At 50.2% G+C, this 22,537-nt stretch overlaps 1 protein-coding gene across 2 annotated transcripts in view; it reads left to right on the forward strand.

The window, feature by feature from the left end:
* GRID1 (glutamate ionotropic receptor delta type subunit 1) overlaps nt 1–22,537 on the forward strand; it is a 696,363-nt gene that overhangs the window by 181,710 nt on the left and 492,116 nt on the right. The gene's annotated exons all lie outside the window — the stretch shown is intronic.

Genomic DNA, 22,537 nt, shown 5'->3' on the forward strand with positions numbered 1-22,537 from the left:
GCGAGATCATGACCTGAGTCAAAGTCAGATGCTTAACTGACTGAGCCACCCAGCTGCCCCTGTCCACACAAAAACTTATATAGCAGCTGAATTTGTAATAGCCCCCAATAGGAAACAACTGAAGTGTTCATCAACAAGTGAATGGATAAATTGTGGTGCATCTGTGCAGTGGAATACTACTCAGCAATAAAATGGAGACAATTATTGGTAAAAGCAACAGCATGGATGAATTTAAAAACAATTAGACTAAGCGAAAGAAGACCAAAAAGAATGTATACTGAATGATTCCATTTATATTGAACTCTAGAATTATGGTGATAATTATAGTGATAATTCTATAGGGACAGAAGCAGATCAGTGGTTGCTTGGGGACAGGGTGTATGTAGGAAGGAACAGAGAGGGGCATAAGGACAACTTGGGGGGGGTCATGAATATGTTCACCATCCTGACTGTGGTGATATGTATGTCAAAAATATTTTAAATTGTACACTGTGGTATTTGTAATTTATTGCATATCAATTATACTACCATAAAGCTGTTAAACAAATTCCATTGCCTTTTCCAGATACCCTGCTGCCCATCACAGGGGTTGTGTTTCCATGCTAAGAAAATGATCATGCCTGAATTCGTTCAAACAATTGCATACCCTTTATGCTTTCCAAAGGTGTGTTAGTTTGATAATCCACCTGTATAACGTCCACCACACAATTGTGTCATGCTGGCTTGCTGGAATTCTGTCACACATGGGAAAGAAAGAGTGGAACAGCCAGGATTATATCTGGGGACCTGAATGCAATGAGCGATTTCAGCTAATAGTCCTTGAAATGCACTACAAAGGAAGCTAAGTGAATCACGATCTTCTAGGAGCTGACATCACGGTGTTTAATCTCAGGGTTATAATTTTCTTCCTTTCTCAACTGTCCACATTAGGGTTGATTAGTAGGTCCCCGGCCTGCTTGGAAGCCATCAGGTGGGGACAGATCAGCGTGTTGGTTATGGAACAGTGGTGGGGGAGGCTGATCAGATGTACTCAGACAGCTCAGTAATTAGCATGCCCGAGACACCAGCCTGCACGCTGGGGCGGCCTTGGCCAGTCTCACTGTGGAGCAGTTTGTTCCTTTCCACAAAGAAATTCATTAGTGGATATCAATGGTGAGCAGTGTGGAACCCCCACCACTGCCTTGCAATACCAAGGCCCAGAGGCAGAGGTACACATGCTAGGCTCCAGGGCCAGTGGGCAGTGTCCTCAGGGCAAGGCTTCCAGGCAGCACCTGCAGACCCTGGAATTCTGCATGCCCTACCGTCTCAGCCCAGACTCCCAACAGGAAGGGCTAGCGATTGGCTCCAGGGCTGTCTGCTTCTGAGGAGGCTGATGTGGAATTGATGCCAGGGTCTAGTTCTGGTGCCAGGGAGTCTGAAGTTGCCGAGTCCAGCTCATAAAGAAGTTCACATCTTTTCTGTGGTTAGCACCACGCCACTTTGGTGATTAATGAGAGCAAGGCCGTAGCGGCTTCTGAGTGCGCAAGCAGAAAGTTCTAGATCTGTTTATTCAACCAGCAAGTATTTATTATGTGCCTTCTGTATGCCAAGTTCTGTTTTAGGTACTGGGGATTCAGAGAATGACAGAGTCCAGGTTTCTGCTCTCATGGAACTTATAGTCTAGCCTAGGAGACAGAAAATCAATAAGTAAGGAAACAAAAAGTGATTAATAATACTTGTTCTTATTAATGCACAAAATACATCTGACGTCCTCTCTTCAGGGGCTGTCTTCTTGGGTTCATAAGCTCTAGAAGCTCCATGAGGTTGTATGGAAAAGCGTGCCTGTGTCTGTGTGCACAAGTATGTGTGTGCCCATGTGTTTTCTACTTTTTCTCTGGGAAAAGTCCATAGTCTTCACCAAATGCTTGAAGTGGCCACATTCCAAGGAAGAGGAAGCTTGTGGCTCTAGTTCACCAGCTGTCCTCATATCCATGGGCACAGGTGTGTCTATTCCTCACTCTCTCCTGGGCCCACCATGACCATTTACTCCTTGTCCCTCTATCTCAGCTCACTCCTGGAGAGACCTGTGTTCGCTTCTCCTCGTGGGGCTTTGAGCTTTGAGCTGTTGCCACCCTCTCCCGGTTCACATCGGTGTATGTTTGGAAGCTGCTTCTTATCTGGCTTCCTGTGGGACCGTGCCCAGGGCTCCACAGGCAGCCTGGTTGCCTGGCTCTGTAGGGTGCAGCGTGGGGCCTCGAGTGCTGGCCACATAGGCAGGTGCAGGTAACGAAGCACATCTTGGGGGTCTGGGTGAGGGCTTCAAAAGTAAGCCCACCTGGTGCTGAGACTTGGGGCATATTAGGGAATGTGTCCTGCTCCTGCACCTCTGTTGGGAGATGACATGGACACTACGGGAATCATTCTAGGTGTCTTGTGGGTCATTTGAGCCCCATTATGGGTGTTGCACACCAGCCTCTGGGGCTCTCTGCAGTTGCACCACCAGTGCCAGCCTCTCTCTCTTCTCCCTACCCACCTGGGCAGCCCGGGCAGAGAACTGTGCCATATGCAGAGGGCCAGGCCCTCAATGCTGAACCTCTTGCCAATGCCTGGCACACATTTCCCAGAGCTGCAGGGCAGATGTCTGTGACCATTAGTTCGTCACTCTTTGGTGGTGTTGGTTGTGGATGACCTTGATGTACTAGGCTCCTGTCTGCCTCCCCTGGAAGCCTCCCCAAATCTTCAGGCCCCCAAGTCCAGGGCACTTTTCACCTGTGTGGGTCACAGTCAGAATGTCTTTTGGCTGGAGGGTCCCAGGAAGCCATGGAATGTCTACTGCCATCTGGTGCTGAGCATCTCAGGACATCTGCTGTCGAACAAAATGGTCAGAAGACCTGAGAGATGATGAAGAACATTTTACTTAATTTAAATAGAGCACTGGTACTGGTTGGAGCCAGGGTGTGTGGGCCTGCAGGTGTCAATAGTCACCTGGCAGGGGGCAGGAAATGGGTCATGCTCAGAAACCTTTGCTTTCCTGGGCTGGTCCAGTTCAACAAAGGCTGGTCAGGAGCCCCCTGGGCACCAAGTCTGAAAGATTGTCCTGCTCATGGCCCATGTGCCTGAGGGAGCCTCAAGTTCTGGGCCTTGCTGCCTTCCACATGGCTAACGTCCAAACAAGGACTCCCACCCTGCCTGCCCTTGGTCCTAGCGCCATCTTGGATCCTCCAGATTAGCCTGCTCTGAGCTCAACCAGGTCTCTGCCAGGGCCCATGGCCTCTCTGGTCTGGCCCCAATTTCCCTAGGCCCTTCTCAGGAGGATGCTGCATGCACCCTTGGGAGCACCAATTGTGATTCTCATTCTCAGTCTCAGAGGACTTTCACTGCCCAGTTTCAGGGCCTGTCCTTAGGCGTTAGAGAAGGCTCTGATAGTTGCCTTGCTCCTGCCTCTAGCCCAGAAGGAGATGGGGCCTTTTCTGGAGTATTCAGGGGAACACTTAGGAGTAGGTGCACTTGGGTTTTCTCCTGTAAGGCTTCCTGGTGCCTGTGCCTTTGCCCCAGCCCAGCTTGGAGCAGGGAGCACGCGGTGTTAACACCATTGGTCCCTCAAATGGTCCTTGCCCTTGACCCTAGGACCTGACCTATGTGCTCAGCAGACCAGAGGTTCTGACTGTTGTTGGTATGTGGTCAGTATGAGGCACTCTGAGGACAACCTTTGGGATCTCAGAGTCACTTTCCCTACAGAGAGAATAAGGCCAAGCATACCCTGGGCAGCCATTTGGTTACCGGGAGGCTCCATGCCATTTGTCAGTAAAATGGGGAAAGGGATACCTGTTCGTGTGGTTGAGGAGAGAAGTAATTGAGGTGATCCCTGCAAGACCCCTCACATGGTGCTGGCCATGTGTTCCCTGGGTCTCCTTCCCAGGTACCAGCTGGAGCCTCCCTTTCACAGGCTTGCTGGCGGGTGACCTCACCTTTGGCCACCATCTGAGGCACCCTTCCTTTGTCTAGCCCTGCTCTTGCTGTGCCTTGCCCTAGTGGGCCCCACACTGCTCTGCCTGTTTTGGGTTGATGACACTCCATTTTATTAGTGATGCCCTAGGTCTTGAAGAGTGATATAGACCCTGCTGGGAGTCTTCCTGGACTCAGAGCCTGGGACTCTCCCATGTGGAGCAGAGCGATCTGGGCAGGGGTGGCTGATGAATAATGCGAGTCCCCTTCTCCTCTCCCTTTGTAGGAAGCTGGCTTTTTTAGGGGGAAGATGGGCTTCCTCATGATCCCCTGGAGGATTGTATGGGGATGGTCATGTGGTGACTTTTTACTGTCAAATCTGTCTTGGTTAAGGTGGCTGAAATCCTAGCCAACATTTATTAAGACATGATTCACTGGTTTGGGCCAGCAGGGTCATCTGGGGCTGTTGATGATGGATGGGCCTGGGACAGGGCAGAGTTTATGTGAGCCATGGCTCCATGCTTCATAAAGATGCTCCCATAGATGGAAGGACACTGTCCCACGGCCAGTTGGAGCAGTGACTGGGGGAGCCAAGGCGAAGAAGGGGCTTTGGGGCTCCACAAAATACCATCATCTGTCAGGGAAAGTGAAATCCAAAACTACATTGTGGCTCTGTACCTGCAAATTGTGTGACCTCCAGCAAGGGAGGGATACTTTTTGAACCGGTTTCCTCCCTTGAAAGCTAAGCAGGGAAGTGACCTCCTGCTTGTGCTGTGGTAAGAATTAGAGGATGTAGCCTTGGTGAAGATGCCTGGCACATCATCAGGGACAGCCTGAGTGAGTTTGAATGGCTAAGTGTTCCACTGGGTCCCAGGAGAGTGAGAAGGATGGAGGGGAAGGGGTCAGAGCTGCTGGAGACTGGTAGGCGCCCATCTCGATCTGATGACCTGAACCCTTGTGCTTTCCATTACTTTCTCTGCTCTGGCCAGGCTAGGACCCTGGACTGGCCTGAGGAGAATGGGGCTGGAGTAAGGCCCGAGGATGAACTAGACCCTGCAGCCTCTGTAGTGCCTGCCTGACCGAAGTCAAAGCCCTCAGCTTTTTGAGGCCTTCCTTGTCATGGCCCAGATTTTAAGGGTCTCTGGGATAGAAGATCCCACTCAGAATTAAGCTGGGATGCTGGGGAGAAGGTGTCTGCTGCAAGGAAGGTGGGTTAGGGAGGGGAGAGAAACTAGTCTCTCAAAGTCAGAGAGGCCTGGGAAATGCCTGGCTGTGGCTCCCAGGCTCCAAAGGTGGATCGAGGGGCTGCTTCATTTAAGGACCTCTGGTTCACCATGTGCAGAAGGTGGTTCTGAGGAAGAAGTTACATGTTGGTCACCTGGAGGACGGCGCGTGGGAGCGAGGTCTCTAATGGGTCTGTCCTCCGTGGCAGTTGTCTGAAACCCTTCCTGGGGCCTACCAGCTGCAGCCACACGGCCCATGGATGTGGATGGGCATGCCCTGGATGTTCTCACCAGTGGCCCTGCACCCATTTGAGAAAAGTCAGACAATGTTCCCTTAGAGCCAGTCACTGAATAACCAGTTTGCTGAGAGCTTGAAGGTGTTTTTCAAATTTCGCTTTTGCCTCAGCCCTTGCCTCTGCCTTGGATGTCTTCTTCCACCTGCCCCTCCCTCTCATGCTGGTTTATATGCAAATGATGGGTGGGAGGAGGAGCAAGATGAGGATAAAACTTGGGGAAAAACCCTCGCTATTGCCATTTGGCATTTGAGAGACAGGGGATGTTTGGCTTCTGGTGAGTTGGCTACTAAAACTAGTCGTTTAATCTTGTCATGTGGGGAACTGATTTTGGAGATTTGGTTTTTGTTGCGTTCACCTGACTTCTGAAGTGAAACGTCAGGAAAATTTACAGGAAGCCAGAGGCCTCCTACCTGGAAAACATACTCACATGTTGTGCCCCTCAAGGCTGAGACTCAGTCTCTTCCTGCAGGCAGCATGTTCCGCCCTGTATGGACTGAGGTCCTCCCTCTCTCTGTTTGTCTCTGTCTCTGTCTCTCTTTCATGCACACACACTTCTGCCTGAAGCCACCAGAGGAATAAGTTGGAGGCTGGGCAGGATTTTCCCAGGGGTGGCTCAGAAAACAACCATAGTTGGAGGGAGTAGGGAAAAGACAATGCACTATAATTGGTCTAAATAACCCTTCTCACTGAGTGTTAAAAACAAATAAGTTCTCCAGGAGCAGACACAGCATTTTCCTTCCTTGGATTTTCTTACTATTTTGGAAGTGCTTGTTCCTGGAGGACTTGCTCCTCTCTCCCCGCTCAGGGTGGGTGGGGGAGAGAGGAGCTGTTGGTATTTCCTGCTTGTACGATCAGATCACCAGACAGTGACATGACAGAGGCCGTCCCGTATGTGCCTGGGGCTGTCTCACAGACGCAGTGTCTGAACTCACCGTTTCTGCTCCAGATCTGATCCCCCCCCTGGCTTGGCTGGTGGCACCACTGTCACCCAGGTGATACTCCTTGCTTTCCCTCGTGGCACTCTGCCGATTGATCCCCAGCTCTTTCTGAGCATTCTTGAATCTATTCTCCTTCCCCACCATTGCAGACCGTCATCGTTTCTTACCTAGATTAGTGTGACAGTGACCTCAACTGGTATCTTTTCTTCCCTCCTCCTTCTCCTCCTCCTCCTCCTCCTCCTCCTCCTCCTCCTCCTCCTCCTCCTCCTCCTCCTCCTCCTCCTTCTTCTTCTTCTTCTTCTTCTTCTTCTTCTTCTTCTCCTCCTCCTCCTCCTCCTCCTTCTCCTCCTTCTCCTCCTCCTCCTCCTCCTCCTCCTCCTCCTCCTCCTCCTCCTTCTTCTTCTTCTTCTTCTTCTTCTTCTTCTTCTTCTTCTTCTTTCTCAACCATATTTTCTTTCTGATCCACTCCTTTGGCCAAGAGAGGGGAGTTGGGAACATAAATCTGATTGGTCAGATCTGAGCCTGAAAATCTTTGGTGTCTCTCCCTTGACTCAGGATCCAGTTCAGGTTTGCAGCATGACACCTGGGACCCTTCCTAACCCAGTTTTCCCTTCCTCCTTGATATTGTCTCTCCATACTCCCTATTTTTGCTGGTATTCTCCAGCAGCCTGCAGTGCTTGAGTTCTCAGAATACTTGTACACTGCTCCCTACTCATGCTTCCACCTTTCTATGTCTCAGTGCCTTTGCACTTGCTCATCTTCCTGCCTAGGAAAGCCTTCCTTTCACTTTATAATCCAGTGAATTTAACAGCCCTTCAAGACCCAGCTCAAGGAACATCTCTGTTCCTCTTTTCTTCTTCCAACATTTTTTTTTGATGACTCCTACATTGCTTCTAACACTGTGCTATATTTAATTTGTTTCCATATTCTATCCTCTTACTCCCATCCCCCAGAGAGTGATGTTTGAAGGCAGGAACCATGCTATGTCTACCTCTGTATCCCTAGCATCTGGCCCAGGACTGGACACATGCTAGTCCTCAAGAATGGTGGTCCAGTCTCCCCGAATGGGCTCATTTCACAGATGTTTATCAAACATACACCAGACACAGCTCTAGGCACTGTGAATATGGTAACGAACATGACCTCATGGAGACTCTATTCTAGTGCAGAAAGATGGATAGTAGACAAATAAACAGATAAATGTGTGAGATGATGCCCCCAAAAATCAGTGAAGGGGACTGAGAAGAAGCAGCCAAGAAAGTTGGGAGGATAAAATCCTATGATATTTGTCTTTCTCTCATTGACTTATTTCACTTAGCATAATACACTCTAGTTCCATCCATGTTGTTGCAAATGGCAAGATTTCATTCTTTTTGATTGCTGAGTAATATTCCATTATATATTATCTGTAAATATACATATATTTACAGATATATGTATATTTACAGATATATATACATATGTATATATGTACATGTACATACATATACATATGTATATATGTACATATGTATGTATATACATATACAATATGTATACATATGTATATATGTATACATATTGTATATGTATACATATAAATATATGTATATTTACAGATATATGTATATTTACAGATATATATATATACATACAGATATATATACATACGTGTGTGTGTGTGTGTGTGTATATATATATATATATATATATATATATATATATATATATATATAGTTCATCCATTTGTTCAGGTGAACGAATACCCATTCGTTCATCCATTCATCAGATGAACACTGAACATAGGGGAAGGGAAGGCAAAATAAAATAAAAATGTAGGGGGGCACCTGAGTGGCTCAGTCGGTTAAGCGTCTGACTTTGGCTCAGGTCATGATCTCACGGCTCATGAGTTCGAGCCCCACGTTGGGCTCTGGGCTGACAGGGCCTGGAGCCCGCTTCAGATGCTGTGTCTCCCTCTGTCTGCCCCTCTGTTGCTTGCACTCTGTCTCTCGCATTGTCTCAAAAATAAATAAACATTAATAAAATAATAAAAATGTAGAGGGAGGCAAACCATAAGAGACTCTTAAATATAGAGAACAAACTGAGGGCTGCTGGAGGGAATGTGGTTGGGGGGATGGGCTAAATGGGTGATGGGCATTAAGGAGGGCACTTGTTGGGATGGCACTGGGTGCTATATATAAGTGATGAATCACTAAATTCTACTCCTGCAACCATCGCTACACTCTGTTAACTAATATGAATTTAAATTAAAAACCAAAGAAAGTAGGAGGATAACCAGGAGGAGAGGTCAAGAGGCATTTTGGGGGAGAGTGGAATGAGCATCACCCAGTGGTTCAGATGGGTTGTGGAGGAAAATGCGTGAGTGTTGACTGTTGGATTTACAACAGAGTTGTCCTTGAGGTCCTTGGCAAGAGCTGTTGCGGGGTGGTGGTGGGACCAAAGCTGACAGGAGTGGGTTCTAGAGGGAATTGGAAGACAGGGAGTGGGGCCAGCAGGTATAGACAACCTTTTGTAGACATCTTATTGTAAAGGGAGGCAAAATCTTGGAGGGGGGGTGGTGTCAGGGAGGGATGATTTTATAAAGATAGGAGGAATGACAGTGTGCCTGTGTGGTCTGATGGAAGGCCTCTGCAGAAAGCATGCTGCCTACAAGAGAGAAGGGACAATTGGCTGTATGAGGCCCTTAAGTTGGCTGCAGGGGATGAGATCTGGTACTCAAGATGCATAAGTCATAAGTGAGATGAGCCTCGTCTGGCCTCTCCTGGCACCATTAACCAGCTGGCCGCCAATGAGCTCCGCACTGGAGAAATCTGCAGGGCTGTCCTTTCCCCACTGTCTGAGTGTCATGGTCATGACCGCCAGGACTCCCAGCATGAGCAGGGGTGGGGTGGAGCAGTGCTGGCTCCAGGGATGTGGCAGCGTAGCTCTGGTAACAGGACAGTCAGAGCAGGCAAGAAGGTGGATGAGCGGCACTGGAGGCAGGTTTGGCTGTGGTTCGCTTGAGAAGAAATGGTTTGCGTGGTGTCTGAGACGTGGTTGCATTTGGAGTGGGGTGCACCAATGTCCAGGCTGGTGGGGACACTAGAAGAGAGCAGTCCATAGGCTGAGACCAAGGCTACATTCAGGCTACCAATGGCTGTTGAAGAAGGTTGAAAGTAACTAGGGACAAGTCAGAGCCAAGTTCAGGAGCTAGTCAGCAGTGCGTGGGCCAAGGTGGGAGCTAGGCAGAGCAAGGCAGGGTGGATGTCCTGTCATGGGAGGTGGGGCAGTGTGGGGACCAGGCTAGAGCCCACTTAGCAGTGTTTCACACAATATCTATGCCAGATCAGCTGGGAAAGGGAGCTCACAACTATTAGTTTAATGTGCTGTGCTCTTGGGTAGATTATTTACCCATCCACCCATTCATTCAACAAGGATTTCTCGCATCTAGTCTGTTTTTCATTTAGGAAGGAATTATTGTACCCATATTACAGATGAGGAACCGAGGCTTAGCAGAATTATATAATGTTCCCAAGGTCCCAGCTATTTAATGGCAAAACATTCAGGCTTCTGTTATAGTATGATGCTCCATGCCAGGAAGACGTGATCCTGGGGCCCAGGTGGCTTGAGGGCTTGAATCCCCACAGGGGATTGAATCCCCACAGGGTGGGTTCTTAGTCCTGCAAAGGTGTGTGTGTGTGTGTGTGTGTGTGTGTGTGTGTATGTGTGTGTGTTGGGGTGTCACATGGCTTCAGCCAGGGCACAGGAGGGATGCAAAGGCTGGCAGCTAGGGAGGGTGTGAGCTAGTATCCCTATCTTGTATCTGCTCTTTGGTCATGCAGGTTGCACCAGGACCTCACCTGGCAGCCTGCTGCCTTTTTTGCTGATGGTCAGAGCTCAGGGTGTGGGGGGGAGGGCAGGTTTGGGCTCCTGATGGCTGAAGCTCTTTGCTATATCTGAGGTTGCTTCTTCCTGGCATGACAGCTGGGGACGTCCCTGATGTATTTGACACAGGGCTGCTCTTCAGGAAACATTTATTGATCACCTACTCCGTGGAAAATACTGTGCCGGAAACCTTTCATTCTTCATCTGGTTTCATGCTCATGGCAATATCATCACCTGATTTTACAGTTGAGAAAACTGTGGCACAGGAGGGATGAGCAACTCATCCAAGACCACATAATTCATGCGTGAGAGGCAGCTCTGGTGTAGGAACCAGGTCTGCCTGACAACCCCAAATTTCCAGAACCTTCATTGCTGACCATTAAGCCATTAGCTCCTATTAGGGTTGGGATCGATGTGTCTAAATTCATTGGTGTGTTCATTTATGGACAAAGTAAAGACTGTCCTTGACAGTTTCAGGCAGTGTAGTGGGATGACAGTTAGTTGAAGAGGGGGGAGGGTCTAGAAGGGCCCCCTGGAGTCTGAGGTGGAGAGGACAGGAGGCACAGTGAGGGGTGTTTGTGGCAGAGTGAACAGCATGAATCAGAGCCCAGAGTCATGGGGGTTGGGGGTGGGTGCCCTGGACAGGAAGTGGCTCTAGGCACTCCCCTCCCCCTGCCCCACTGGGCCCAGGGTACTCAGCATCTGTGCCTCTAGTTCTTTCTGTATCTAGCAGCTAGTTTGTGCATGTGCATATGTACATGTACGTGAGTGTGTGTGTGGGCAGCAATCTGGAAAGTGTGCATCCCTCCGTCCGTCTGTATCTGTTGGTGTATTGGTCTGTCCATCTATATCCAGCATTTGCTTATCTCTGTATCTCCAGTGTTTGGCAGAGAAGTGTAGGTACTTAATCAGTGTTTGTTCAGATGATGCCTGTCTCCATCTCCATGTCAGTTCATGCTCTTATGTTCTGTGTAATGGGGGCAATATGGCCACCACTGCCCCTGCTAATAGCTCCTGTCTACCTTGGGCAGGGCCTACGGCCCTCCTGGTCCCCCATTCCCAGACCCTTATCCTCTGGGGGGCGGTCTCTCAAGTGTGCAGGATGGGGGCGCCTGGGTGGCTCAGTTAGTTAAGTGTCCGACTTCGGCTCAGGTTATGATCTCACAGTTCGTGGGTTTGAGCCCGCGTTGGGCTCTGTGCTGACAACTCAGAGCCTGGGGCCTGCTTCAGATTCTGTGTCTCCCTCTCTCTGCTTCTCTCCCACTTGCACTCTGTCTCTCCCTCTCTTTCAAAAATAAACATTAAAAAAAGTGTGCAGGATGGCTGAAGGATGGGTGGCCTGTGGGTGGTAAACCAGGGGGGAGAGGGAAGCCTGGCTTTGTGGGCCTCTCCAAATCTCTTTCTCTCTCCTGGTCCCTCTTACCAAAAGTTTTCTCTGATCCTGTATTCCCCTCTTTCCAGTTGGCTTTTTTTAGTTGCATTTGGCATTTGCTTACTCTCTCCCAAGCTGGATCCATCTAGAATTTCAGAAGTGAGAAATGAAAGACTAGCCCTGAATCTTCTCAAATTTAAGGGCAGCAATTTCCTTGAGGTTCCCCCCCCCCCGCCCCCCGCTTCGGTGGGGGTAGGGAAATGGAGGAAATGCCCCCTGGGAGTAAGGAAGTAAGAACAGGGGGAGAGAAAAACAGAGGGCATAACCAGATCAGTATGCCGAGGCACTGTATCTGTATCTATATTGACATCTTTATCTACATATGTGCATCCATACACACATCCACGTGCACGTCTTTATAGAACTTCTCATGATTCTCAAAGGCCTCGGGGAACATTGGTGTGCTGCTCTAGGGGACAAAAGCAGACAGAGGAGGCAAAGTAGAGACTGAAGTGACCCAAGATACATGAGATACATACACCAATTGGCCATATGTCATGGACTTTATCAAGATCCTGATTTGAAAAAAAAACATACAAATACTGCTTATGGAAAATTTGAATACTGACTGCATACTGGAACATGTTGAGGGGATTCTTCACTTTTTCAGGTGTACTCATGGCATGGTGTTTATGTATTTTAAAGAAATCCCTTGTCTTTTAGAGATACAATTGAAATGTTTGCAAATGAAGGATATGGTGTTGGAGATTTCTTTGAACGTATACGTGGTAGGACTTGACACTGAGGGTACCTGGGGGTTCCTTACACATTTTCAATGTTTGAAATTTTCTATAATATACAGTAAAATAAAAGCGTATGATAGCAATCCTTCTGTAGTTATGCAAAGAATATTGCTTGTCTTTATTTTAGGTTTTATGTCTTAACTTTCCTGGAATCTTAGGTGGTGTTATCACTTGCCTGCTAGAGAGGAGCAGATGGCAGGCAGGATGAATGGATAAGTAACGAACAACTATTAATGAGAACAGGAAACTATCAATCGGGTTTCCTAGACAGCTTGCTTTTATCTCTGGATACTTCTGCAAAATTACATGCATATAATATAGTCATATTATGTTTTGCAGGAAAATGAGTCATACTGTGGGCTTAAATAGGCCAGCACTTTATGGTGGGGGGGGTCATAGTGGCTTAAGGGTAGGCTCTGGAGGCAGACTCCTGGCTGTGCACGTACTCATCCTCTGCCCTTGGATAGCTCTGCATCTGCAAAGTGAGGGTTATGCTAGCAACCACTATATACACATACAGTGGAGCATTATTCAGCCACAATAAGGAATAAAGTACTGGAAAATGCTACAATGTGGATGAACCTCAAACACATTAAGTGAAAGAAGACGGTCATGAAAGACCACCTATTGGGTGATTCCATTTATACCAGATGCCCCAAATAGCAAAATCTATAGAGACCGAGAGTGCTAGGGGCTGTGTGGGGATGAGGGGTATAAGGGGTATCCCAGTCAATTCAGGCCGCTATAAAAAAATATCATAGACTGGGTCGCTTATTAACAACAAACATTTATTTCGCACAGTTCTGGAAGCTGGCGGACCCAGGACCCTGGTGCCAGCAAATTCGGTGTCTGAAGGCTCTCTTCTGGGTTGGAGACTACCAACTTCTGGCTTTGTCCTCACGTGGTAGACAGGGGTATGGGGCTCTGTGGGGTCTCACCTCATAAGAGGGTTCCAGCCTCATGACTGAGGGACCTCCCAATACTGATCTTACAGGAAGGCACCACCCTAATGACCTAAACACCTCCCAATACCATCACATTAGGATTGCATGGGGGAGGGGAGCACAGACGTTTAGATTATAGCAGGGGGTGGCTGCTAATGGACTGAGGTTTCTTTCTAAGATGATGGGATGTTCTAAAATTAGATTGTGGTAATGGCTGCCCAACTCTGAATGAAATTAAAAAAAAACATTGACTTGTACACATATAATGGATGAGTTTTGTGGCATGTAAATTATATATCAATAAAGCTGTTTGAAAAAAAAATGCACCCACATCATAGAATTAAGGGTGAAATAATATACCATGTGCAACGTGTTTAGAAGAGGGCCCAGCACATCATGCAGGGTTAATAATTCTAGGTGCTTTACTGAAATCATTGGGGGGGCATTTTCCTCCAGCATTTACTTTCTGAAGTGTTTAATACGTATCATGCTATGATTACTCTGGAAGTCAGTGGTTTAGGCAGAATTACCATCTCAGGGTTTTAATGATCATACTCTGGTCTGGAATTAAAAGCCTTCTAAGCAGGGGTGAGTGGGTGGCTCTGTCGGTTAAGTGTCCGATTTCAGCACAGGTCATGATCTTACAGTTTGTGAGTTCAAGCCCCGCATTGAGCCTCGCATCAGGCTTCAAACTGACAGCGTGGAGCCTGCTTGGGAATCTGTCTCCTTCTCCGCCTCTCTCTCTCTCTCTCTCTCTCTCTCTCTCTCTCTCTCAAAATAAATAAATAAACTTAAAAAAAGCCTACTAAGTATCCCTAAAATATATTGTTCATTTCTCCACAGTTTTGGTCTTTAAAAAAATGTCTCTTAAAGAAGCTTGAGAATTTTTTGGGCAGTATTTGGGCAGTGTGGTATTTTTTTGTATTGTTCTCCTTCATACCTTTGTCCTTAGACTGTCCTGTATTTCCCAGCAGTGGTTTTTAGGTCATAGAACTTAGGGGAACATCTGAATCTCAGTACAGCTTCACCCTTTAGATTCTCGCCTCCATTAACAGGTATAGAGCCAATAGTAATTAATCTAATCGATTCACCATCTCCTAATTTATCTCTCTCCCTTCAATAATTCCTTACTTGATTAAACTGTGGTGAGAGACAGAGAGAGACCTGACCTGCAGAATTGGCTTTGATGTTGGGGTTTCAGGCTTGCTGATCAAAGCCCTGGGCTCAGGGTGGAAGGTCTAAGCAGCTTCTGCTGCCCCAGGTCCCTTAGGCAAAGGAGTACTGTCCCTTCAGTATAAACTTTGGCTGCCTTGGCAGGGCCAAAGCCTGCTTCCAGTAGTGGTTGCATATCAGAATCACTTGGGGGTTTTAAAAGAACACCGGGGGTGCCTGGGTGGCTCAGTTGGTTAAGCGTCCAACTTCAGCTCAGGTCATGATCTCGCAGTTTGTGAGTTTGAGCCCCGTATTGGGCTCTGTGCTGACTGCTTAGAGCCTGGAGCCTGCTTCGGATTCTGTGTCTCCCCCTCTCTCTGCCCCTCCCCTGCTCGTGTGCTCTCTCTCTCTCTCTCTCTCAAAAATAAATAAGCATTAAAAAAAAAAATTAAAGGACGTCAATGCCTGAGCCCTGCCTCTGGGTGCTCTGATGTAATTGGTACAGGGTACGGAGACTAGTGAAAGTTTCTGGGTGATTCAGATATGCCGCAGAGTTTGAGAACCACTGCCTCAGAGAGCAGACATGCCAAATGGGAGGTCTGAAGGCAGGGAAATCAAGAGCACTTAATTAGTAGGGGGCGGAAGGATGGAGAGTAAACATTTCTCCTGACTTGTGTGAAGAGCAAAACCTGTGAGTAAACATGCTGTTTATAACTGGTTTTCTACTGAAAATAGAAGGAAGCTCGGGTCCAGTAATCCATTCAGCTTTTAGAACACGGACACAAATAGCTTCCCTTCTGCTCTGACACATCCTCAGGCAGGACTCTTCCTTCTTTGTCAACCAAACATGTCAGTGGGGTTGTCCTCTGGTGCTCGGAGCGTGTGTGCACGGAGGACACTGGCGAGGTTTTGCTCAGCCCTGGGCCCTTTGCTGATTGCTTCTCTGTGGCTCCCCTGGCCCTGGGGGAGCAGAGGCGTGTATCCTTCTGGAGAAGAGCTGCCTGCCAGGGAGGAGAGTGGGCCCATTCATCAAAGGGCAGGATGTGGGCATCTCTTGAGGTAGGGACCTCTGGAGGCAGGCAGTGTGCTAGGTCACTCACACTCTGGAGAGGAGGGCTGTCATTTCCACATTATAGGGGAGTAAACTGAAACTGGGGGATGTGCACAAGGACTTCCAGGTCGTGGGTGGTAGAGCCCAGGTCAGAACCATACTCTCTGCGGGCAGCAGTAGGCGGGGTGAGTGCTTGCGGAGCAGATGCCCACCGCTGCTCTGGCTGAGTTGGTGCAGGAGCCCAGTCCCGGGGCACTGGGTGCTGGCTTGCACGTCACTGCCTGCTGGCTTCCTGATTCCCTTGAGTCCTAGCCTTGCCTGGGAACTTCCTGGCAGAGCCTTGGGAAATTTGCTTTTCATTAAGGATGGTGGGAAAGGGGTGCCCGGCGAGAGCCCCAGCACTGCTCTCAGCAGCGGAGGGCCAGGTGGCTGCTCCGTGCATGGGCCCCTCCTCGCCCCTCTCCTCCCCTGCCAGCTCTCACCAACAGCGCCCTGAGCAAACAGGACAAGTGAGGTGACTGTACCCTGAAGAAGATGTGTTCTCAGAGCCCCAGGCTGAGTTGCATGGGTGGCCACTGGGCTCTTTCTTTTGGGATGTGGCGTCTGCACGATGTGGTGGCACTTTGACTCTAGAATGGGAGCCTTTCCTCGGTGTGGGAGGGGCTATGTTTCTGAAACCGCAGCCTGGATCTCTGCTGGGAAACTTTAGGAGGAATTTGGCTTTTCTCTGACTTGCTTGACTCACCAGGCCTTGCCAACTGCTCTTTAGCGTCCCCTGGGGTCTCTCTGGTTTCCACTCCTGTTTTCTCCTTGGTGGCGTCTGCTCCGCACCTCTGAAATAGAACCAGGCACAAGCGGATACACCCCCCCGGACGCCCCCACCAGGCAGGAGTGCGCAGGAAGTGGCTCCCACCAGCTGGCTTCCTAACTCTGTGCTTGGCGATGTCACTTTGGTAGCTTGAAATTGATCATAATAGAAGCATTTACACCAAGGAAGTCTGCAAACACTGCGAATCAAGGACTTGTTATCTATCTATCAATCGATCGATCTATCGATCTATCAATCTATCACCTATCTATCTTTTTATTCACTTGCAGAGAGCCCATGGTTAAACCTTCACCAGTTCACCACTGCCCCTGCTGCTTTCCCTGGGTTTGCTGGGGCTGCCTCGGGGCTGGAGTATGTGAGGAGGATGCCGCCTCAGCAGCTGTGTGAACAGTAGGCTCTTTGGGTGCTGGCAATTATCTTGGGACCAGTGGTGGGGTATCTCACTCCCAGGCTCAGATGCACCCTAGGGGAACACAGACTTCCGCTGAGGCAGGGCCTGCCCATCTCTATGTGATGGACAAAGGCAGGAACAACTTGCTTTACCGAGACTGCATTGTCTCACTGGCTCTGCACACCAGCCTGGTGAGGTACGTGTCATTGTGCCCATTTCTCAGAAGTGGAAACCGAGGCTCGGCGTAATTCAGTTTCTGTCCAAAGTCACACAGCCCATAAATGCCAGGAGAAAGATTTGTCTTGGACTTGAGGGCCCATGTTCTTTTTCTCTAGTCACCACACTGCCTGAGGCAGCGACACCAAGGCCCAGCCACGTGCAGGCTGATCTTGCCCTTTGGTGCCTGTTGTGGAGTCTGGACCTCTTGGGCTGCACTCATGCCTGTGAGGAATTTCAAACCACTGATGCCTATGTCTGCCTCTTTCAGGCAGCCTGCCCTGACTGCTCTCTTCTTCTCTTGCCCTCATCATACTCAGACAGCTCGTGCCCTTGAACGGTGTGCTCAGAAGCTATGGGGTCCATGTGGCTTCTTTTGCCGCTTCCTTCCCTGAAAACCCATACTTCCCTTTGGTCCCAGTGGTTCAGTCCTGAATCTTTCCTCCCCTTGAAGGTAGCGTCTTCTGTCTCACAGATGCCCCAGCTGCTCAGGCAGGATGCCCAGATTGTAGTTGGCCCAAACCATTGTTCAGTCAGCCCTCTTTTGTGTCCCAAAACCTCAGGCTGAGGAATAGATTGGGGAGGATTGACCCCACAGTGACTGTGAGGAGAAGTTAGGAGATCCTTAGCTTCCTTATCTGGAAAACAGGTACAATGCTGTGGAGCCTGCCTGGCCTTGGTGAGGACTAAATGGGATGGTCCAGGCCCAGCCTGTTGGTCAGAACTGAGGATGCTCTGGAGAAGCCCTCCCTTCTGCCACCCCTGTGGCAGTTCCTCTCTCTCCACAGGACCTTGGGTCCATTTGCCTGGTTCTGGTGTCCTTGGGGAGAGCCAGGGACAGGGGTGTGTGTGACCTATGGGAGCTATTCTCTGCATCTTGGGGAGAGTCATGGTTCTCTTCCAGAGGGGACAAGTACTCTTTGTGGGGCTGCCTTAGAGATTCCGAAGATATGAAGGCATGTAGGCTGCCTATGTGGCCCCCTCTCCACTGCCCATCCCCAGGAAAACAGAGCAGGGAGGGGGGGACCTCTCCAGATTCCAACTGGCTAGCAGTCTGCCTCCACCCGTAGCTGGATTCACTCCCAGGGCCAGGTCCTCTGTTCTTCCTCACTGGAAGCCCCATGTTTGTTCTCTGACCAACCAGCACTCAGACTGTGGAATGACTGTGGGCTCCCCGACAACATGGCTCTGGGGGTTGTGGGTAAGATTGCAGTGCTGTAATGGGGGAGGGGTCTTCTCCTTCTGCCCCACTTGCCTGGGCCTTTTCTGGGCTGGCAGGGGGTACTCATCATTCAGCCTCCCTTCTTGCCAGAAGAACCCCAGCATCCTTCCTGCAGTAGGCAGGTGGAGGCACCCATAGGTTCCCAACACAAAGGCAGGTTGGGAGCCTGAGAACATAGGACTTTGGGTTTGAGGCATGGCTCAGACTTACCTGAGAAGTGAGGAGGTGCTGGGGGTAGGATCCAAGCAGACCTACTACCACAGACAACGTGGAAATAGAGACTTCCCAGCAAAAAACTTTGCTATGGCTGTGGGGACAGATAGAAACTGCATTCTGGTCACACTTAACCTTCAGGGTTGAGAAAGCAGAGATAGCGGATTTGTTCTTACCTAAACTTTAAATGTCGGTCAAGCCAACTTCTTGGGCCAGCCATTGGCCATCCTTGCTGCAGGGCCTGCTTTGACACTTCCCAGCTGTGGGACTACACAAAGTGACATATGCTCTCCAAACCTCAGGGTGCTCATCTGCAGAATGGGACAGTCATGTGGACCTTCCAGAGCTCTTGTGAGAACTAAGTGAAAAACTGTATGTAAAGTGCCAGGGGAGTTGGCCTCGGGGCTCAGTGAATGGTGCTACATGATGAGAGTGACAAAAAAGCACAGTTGAGAACGATACATCTCCTGTTATGGAGGCCAGTCCGGGGGTTGGAGGTTACTCCGTGGTTGGCTTGGGCATAATGAGCTCTGAAATGTTTTCTTGTGTCTTCAGCATTCTTCCAGTCTTCAGAATTCTACCAGCATTCAGCCCAGGTATTTCCCTGGGCTCTGATGTCCAACAGTGTGACTCAGACCTCATCTGAGTGTGGTGGGAGCCACCACACCGCTCAGGCTTTCTGGGGGTGTGAGCAGGGAGGTGAGTCTCACCTCCCAAATCCCAGGGGCCTGCTTGGGTATCACTTCCCAGGACTACCAGAAACTCATAGCTGTACCTGCCCTGCCTTAGAACCTCCCCTCTGCATCAGAACTCCCCCTACCCCATGCTTCCTCCTCCAATTCACCCCTAGTACAAAGAGGTCTATGTGATGGACTCTCACTTAACATTTGGGAATAAAGGAAGGGATTCCACTCACCTTGCTGAATCCCAGCTCCAACACTCATCCTACCCCTATCCTCAGACTGACCCCAGTCCCAACTCCTATCTTTAGCCACAGTCCCAACCTTACCTAACCCCGATCTCAAAATTGTGTCCATCTCTTTGTAAACTATTCCAGCCCCAGGCACCTCCTCAGCCCCCGGGCTCCAGCAGATTCTGACTCTTGGTCCTTGCCTGTCAGGGTCTATCCAGATGCTCTGTGTCTCCCCCCTTCTCCCAGCCCGCTGTCTCCAGGAAGCCAGCAAACAGTGCCACAGTTCTGCCTCTTGGTCCTGCACAGCCCATGAGCTCTGTTTTTCTTCCTCCTTGGTGCAGCCTGGGCCTCTGTTCTTCACAGAGAACTAGAGCTCCTCATGCATTTCCTTAACGAAGCTTGAGCATGAGTGACACAGCACGAGCTGCCAATGTGACACGATCGCTTCTCTTTACCTTGTTCCAGGGTTCGCGGTCCATCTTGGGGCTCCTCACCCCCAGGACGTAATAAAGGAGAGCAGGAAATGTGCACTGAGAGCAAACCTCTAGGACCATGCACAGCCATGCTTTACCACTGCCTATGTGGCCTCCCTGTGCTGCTGATGTGCAAGGAGGAAGGCCGCACACCCACCTTTATCCTCTACCCCTTGGGGCCCCGGGGGAGTGGCTGGATAATGTGGATCCCGGGGGTTGGAGGAAGGGGCTTTTCTCAGGTCCTCGAGGAGACTGAGCTCATAGCCTCTGTTCTTACTCTTCTATCTGCCTGAATGCTGTTCCCTTGCATACCCCTCCTCCAAGCGTCATCTTAAAGTCATTTCTCTGGAAGCCTTCCCTGACCTTTCTGACCAGCAGACTTTGCTCTCGTTTGATAGTAGTTGTGCAGTTATCAGTTTCATTACATATCTTGTCTCTTCCGCTGTGCTGGGTGAGGGCAGGGACTGCCCTCTGTGCCTGTGTTGAGCAGGCTGCCTGGAACGCAGGTGCCACTCAGTACGTATTTGTCCCAAGCTGAGGGTCCAGGGCCGGGTCTCAGCACCGACTTTTCTGTTTTCTGCTACAGGGGGCTGGTGGAGGTGGGCCCACCCAGGTTCTGGCAGCTTGGGAGTTCCTTCTCCTCCCAGTTCTAAGACTTTTTCCTCCTGGTTCCTGGGCTGCTGTTCCAGGTCGCTGGGCTGGAGCCTCCCCCAGATTTTGTCCTTTAAAACTCATTGATTTTTGTGCTGACTTTTACAGTACAAATGTCATCGTTAGATAAAATAATTGAAGCAGGTAATCTATTCGCTGAGCTCACACGGCCCCTCCCACTCTGCCTGGCCTGGTGCGTCCACAAAAGTGCTGCTGGGGTTTGTCTCCAAAAAGGCCCCCACTGGGCTGGTGTGGTGGTGCAGGGGCCTCAGGCCGGAGACCCTTCCCTGCCACACCAGCACCCTCTGAGATGGACAATGTGGTGACACTGAAGGCAGTCACTCAGCAGCTGCTTATCCCCTCTGCTCTTCATCCCCTCATCCCATGCAGCTGAGTTGATCGTACTTCCGCAGAAAGAAGATTAAATAAGAGACCACAGACAGGTGGCCCCCGCAGTCCCTGCCACTGAGCAGGGATTCAGCGGGTGTGGCACCCGCTTCGTCCTCTCCTGCGTGAGTCCTCCAGGTGTGGACAGGACCAGGTAACCAGCAGCCAGCAGACTGCGTATCACTTGAAAACAAAGGGTAGTTGGATGCCCCCAGCGAAAAGAGCTGTAGCACACAAACGTAACCCTGCCAACTTTTTTTTGTTTTCAGGAGCTTACTTTAGGTAAGGCCTATGGTGGTGCAACCCCAGTTTCCATTCCCAGCTCTGCAAATCCAGTCTTTGGAAACAGAGGGATTCTTGTGCATGAGAAGGGTCTTGGGGACCATTTTTTCAAAAGCGTAAAGCCGTCGAGTGTTTGGACATGGAGCTGGGCATGTGTTGGTGGGTGGGCAAGGGTGTGGGGGGCTGTGGAGAAGTGAAGCGCCCCTGGGTCCTGGAGAGGGCGAGGATGGGTCTGGGTGATGGGGAAGGAAGGGGCTTTGCTCGGACGCTGTATTTTATGGGAAGGACCGATGACGGAAGAAAGCTGGTTTGGAGCTCTGGGTCCATGGGGCAGCACCCGGTTCTGCCTGCATGTCAGCAGGGAAGCTCTAAGGCAGCACCTGCCTGCCTGGTGTGACTTCAAATTCTGTCACACTCCAGGCTGAGGGGCGTGGGGCACACCACTTTACTGTTCTGAAACCACCTCCCTGGTCTTTGAAAGGTTGCCCACCTGTGGAGCAGTGCAGATTAAGAAGTATGGAGTAGGAAGGCTTGGGGCAAGGCAGGTGCTGGCTTGGGGCCCCCACCCGCCTAGCAGAGCATATGGATTTCCTCGGTGCTGGGCTTCCTGGCAGAGCAGGGGCATGGTGGCCTTGGAGCCTGGGGGTGGGGAGGAGCAGATGAGATAAGGTTGACCCCTGGCAGGGAGAGGCGGCTGAGCCCCAAAGGCAGACTGAGCAGGTATGCTGGGAGAAGCATGGAGACCCTGCAAGCCAGAGCAGGGCTGTGGCTGTGGCTGGAAGAGCAGAACAGGACGTCCAGGGCCCCAAAGGAAGCTGTCAGGCCTGTGGGCTGAGATACCATGAGTGTATTGGGAAAGTGGCAATCTCTCCCTTGAGATGCAGAATCCACATTCCTTCTGATCTCAGTCCCCACCCTCCATTCACCCTGGGCAGCCTGGGGGGCCTGGGGAGGGCAGGCCTCAGACTTGGGGCAGTGGAAAGTGACTCCTTCTGCACCCCTGCCCTGCACGGAACAGCCTGGTCCTGTGTGGGAGCTCTGTGAGGTTTAGTCAGCCCTGGCCGGCCTGGGGCCTTCTGGCTATCCCTGCTGATGACCCTGTAGGACAGTTGAGAAGGAACATTGAGGAGGGGTGTGTTCGACACTGCCATCCTATCTCGCCTTGTAGACACTCCTGGTTTCATGGCTTCTTGAAGGGGCCGTGGCTGGAAACTGGCAGACTGGGCTCTTAGTCAGTCACCGTTGCAGGTACATCAGTGCCTCCTTCTGGGTCCAGGAAAGGTGAGGGTTCCCGGACCCTCTGCAGGGACACAGTGAAGACGGCCTGTTCTCGTGTCTCTGTTCCTGGGTCAGTCCCTCCCTGTGATGGCCACACTCTCTTCCCTTTTATCTC

This window comes from Panthera onca, chromosome D2 (genome assembly GCF_046562875.1).
Source record: "Panthera onca isolate mPanOnc1 chromosome D2, mPanOnc1 haplotype 2, whole genome shotgun sequence".
NCBI classification, from domain to species: domain Eukaryota; kingdom Metazoa; phylum Chordata; class Mammalia; order Carnivora; family Felidae; genus Panthera; species Panthera onca.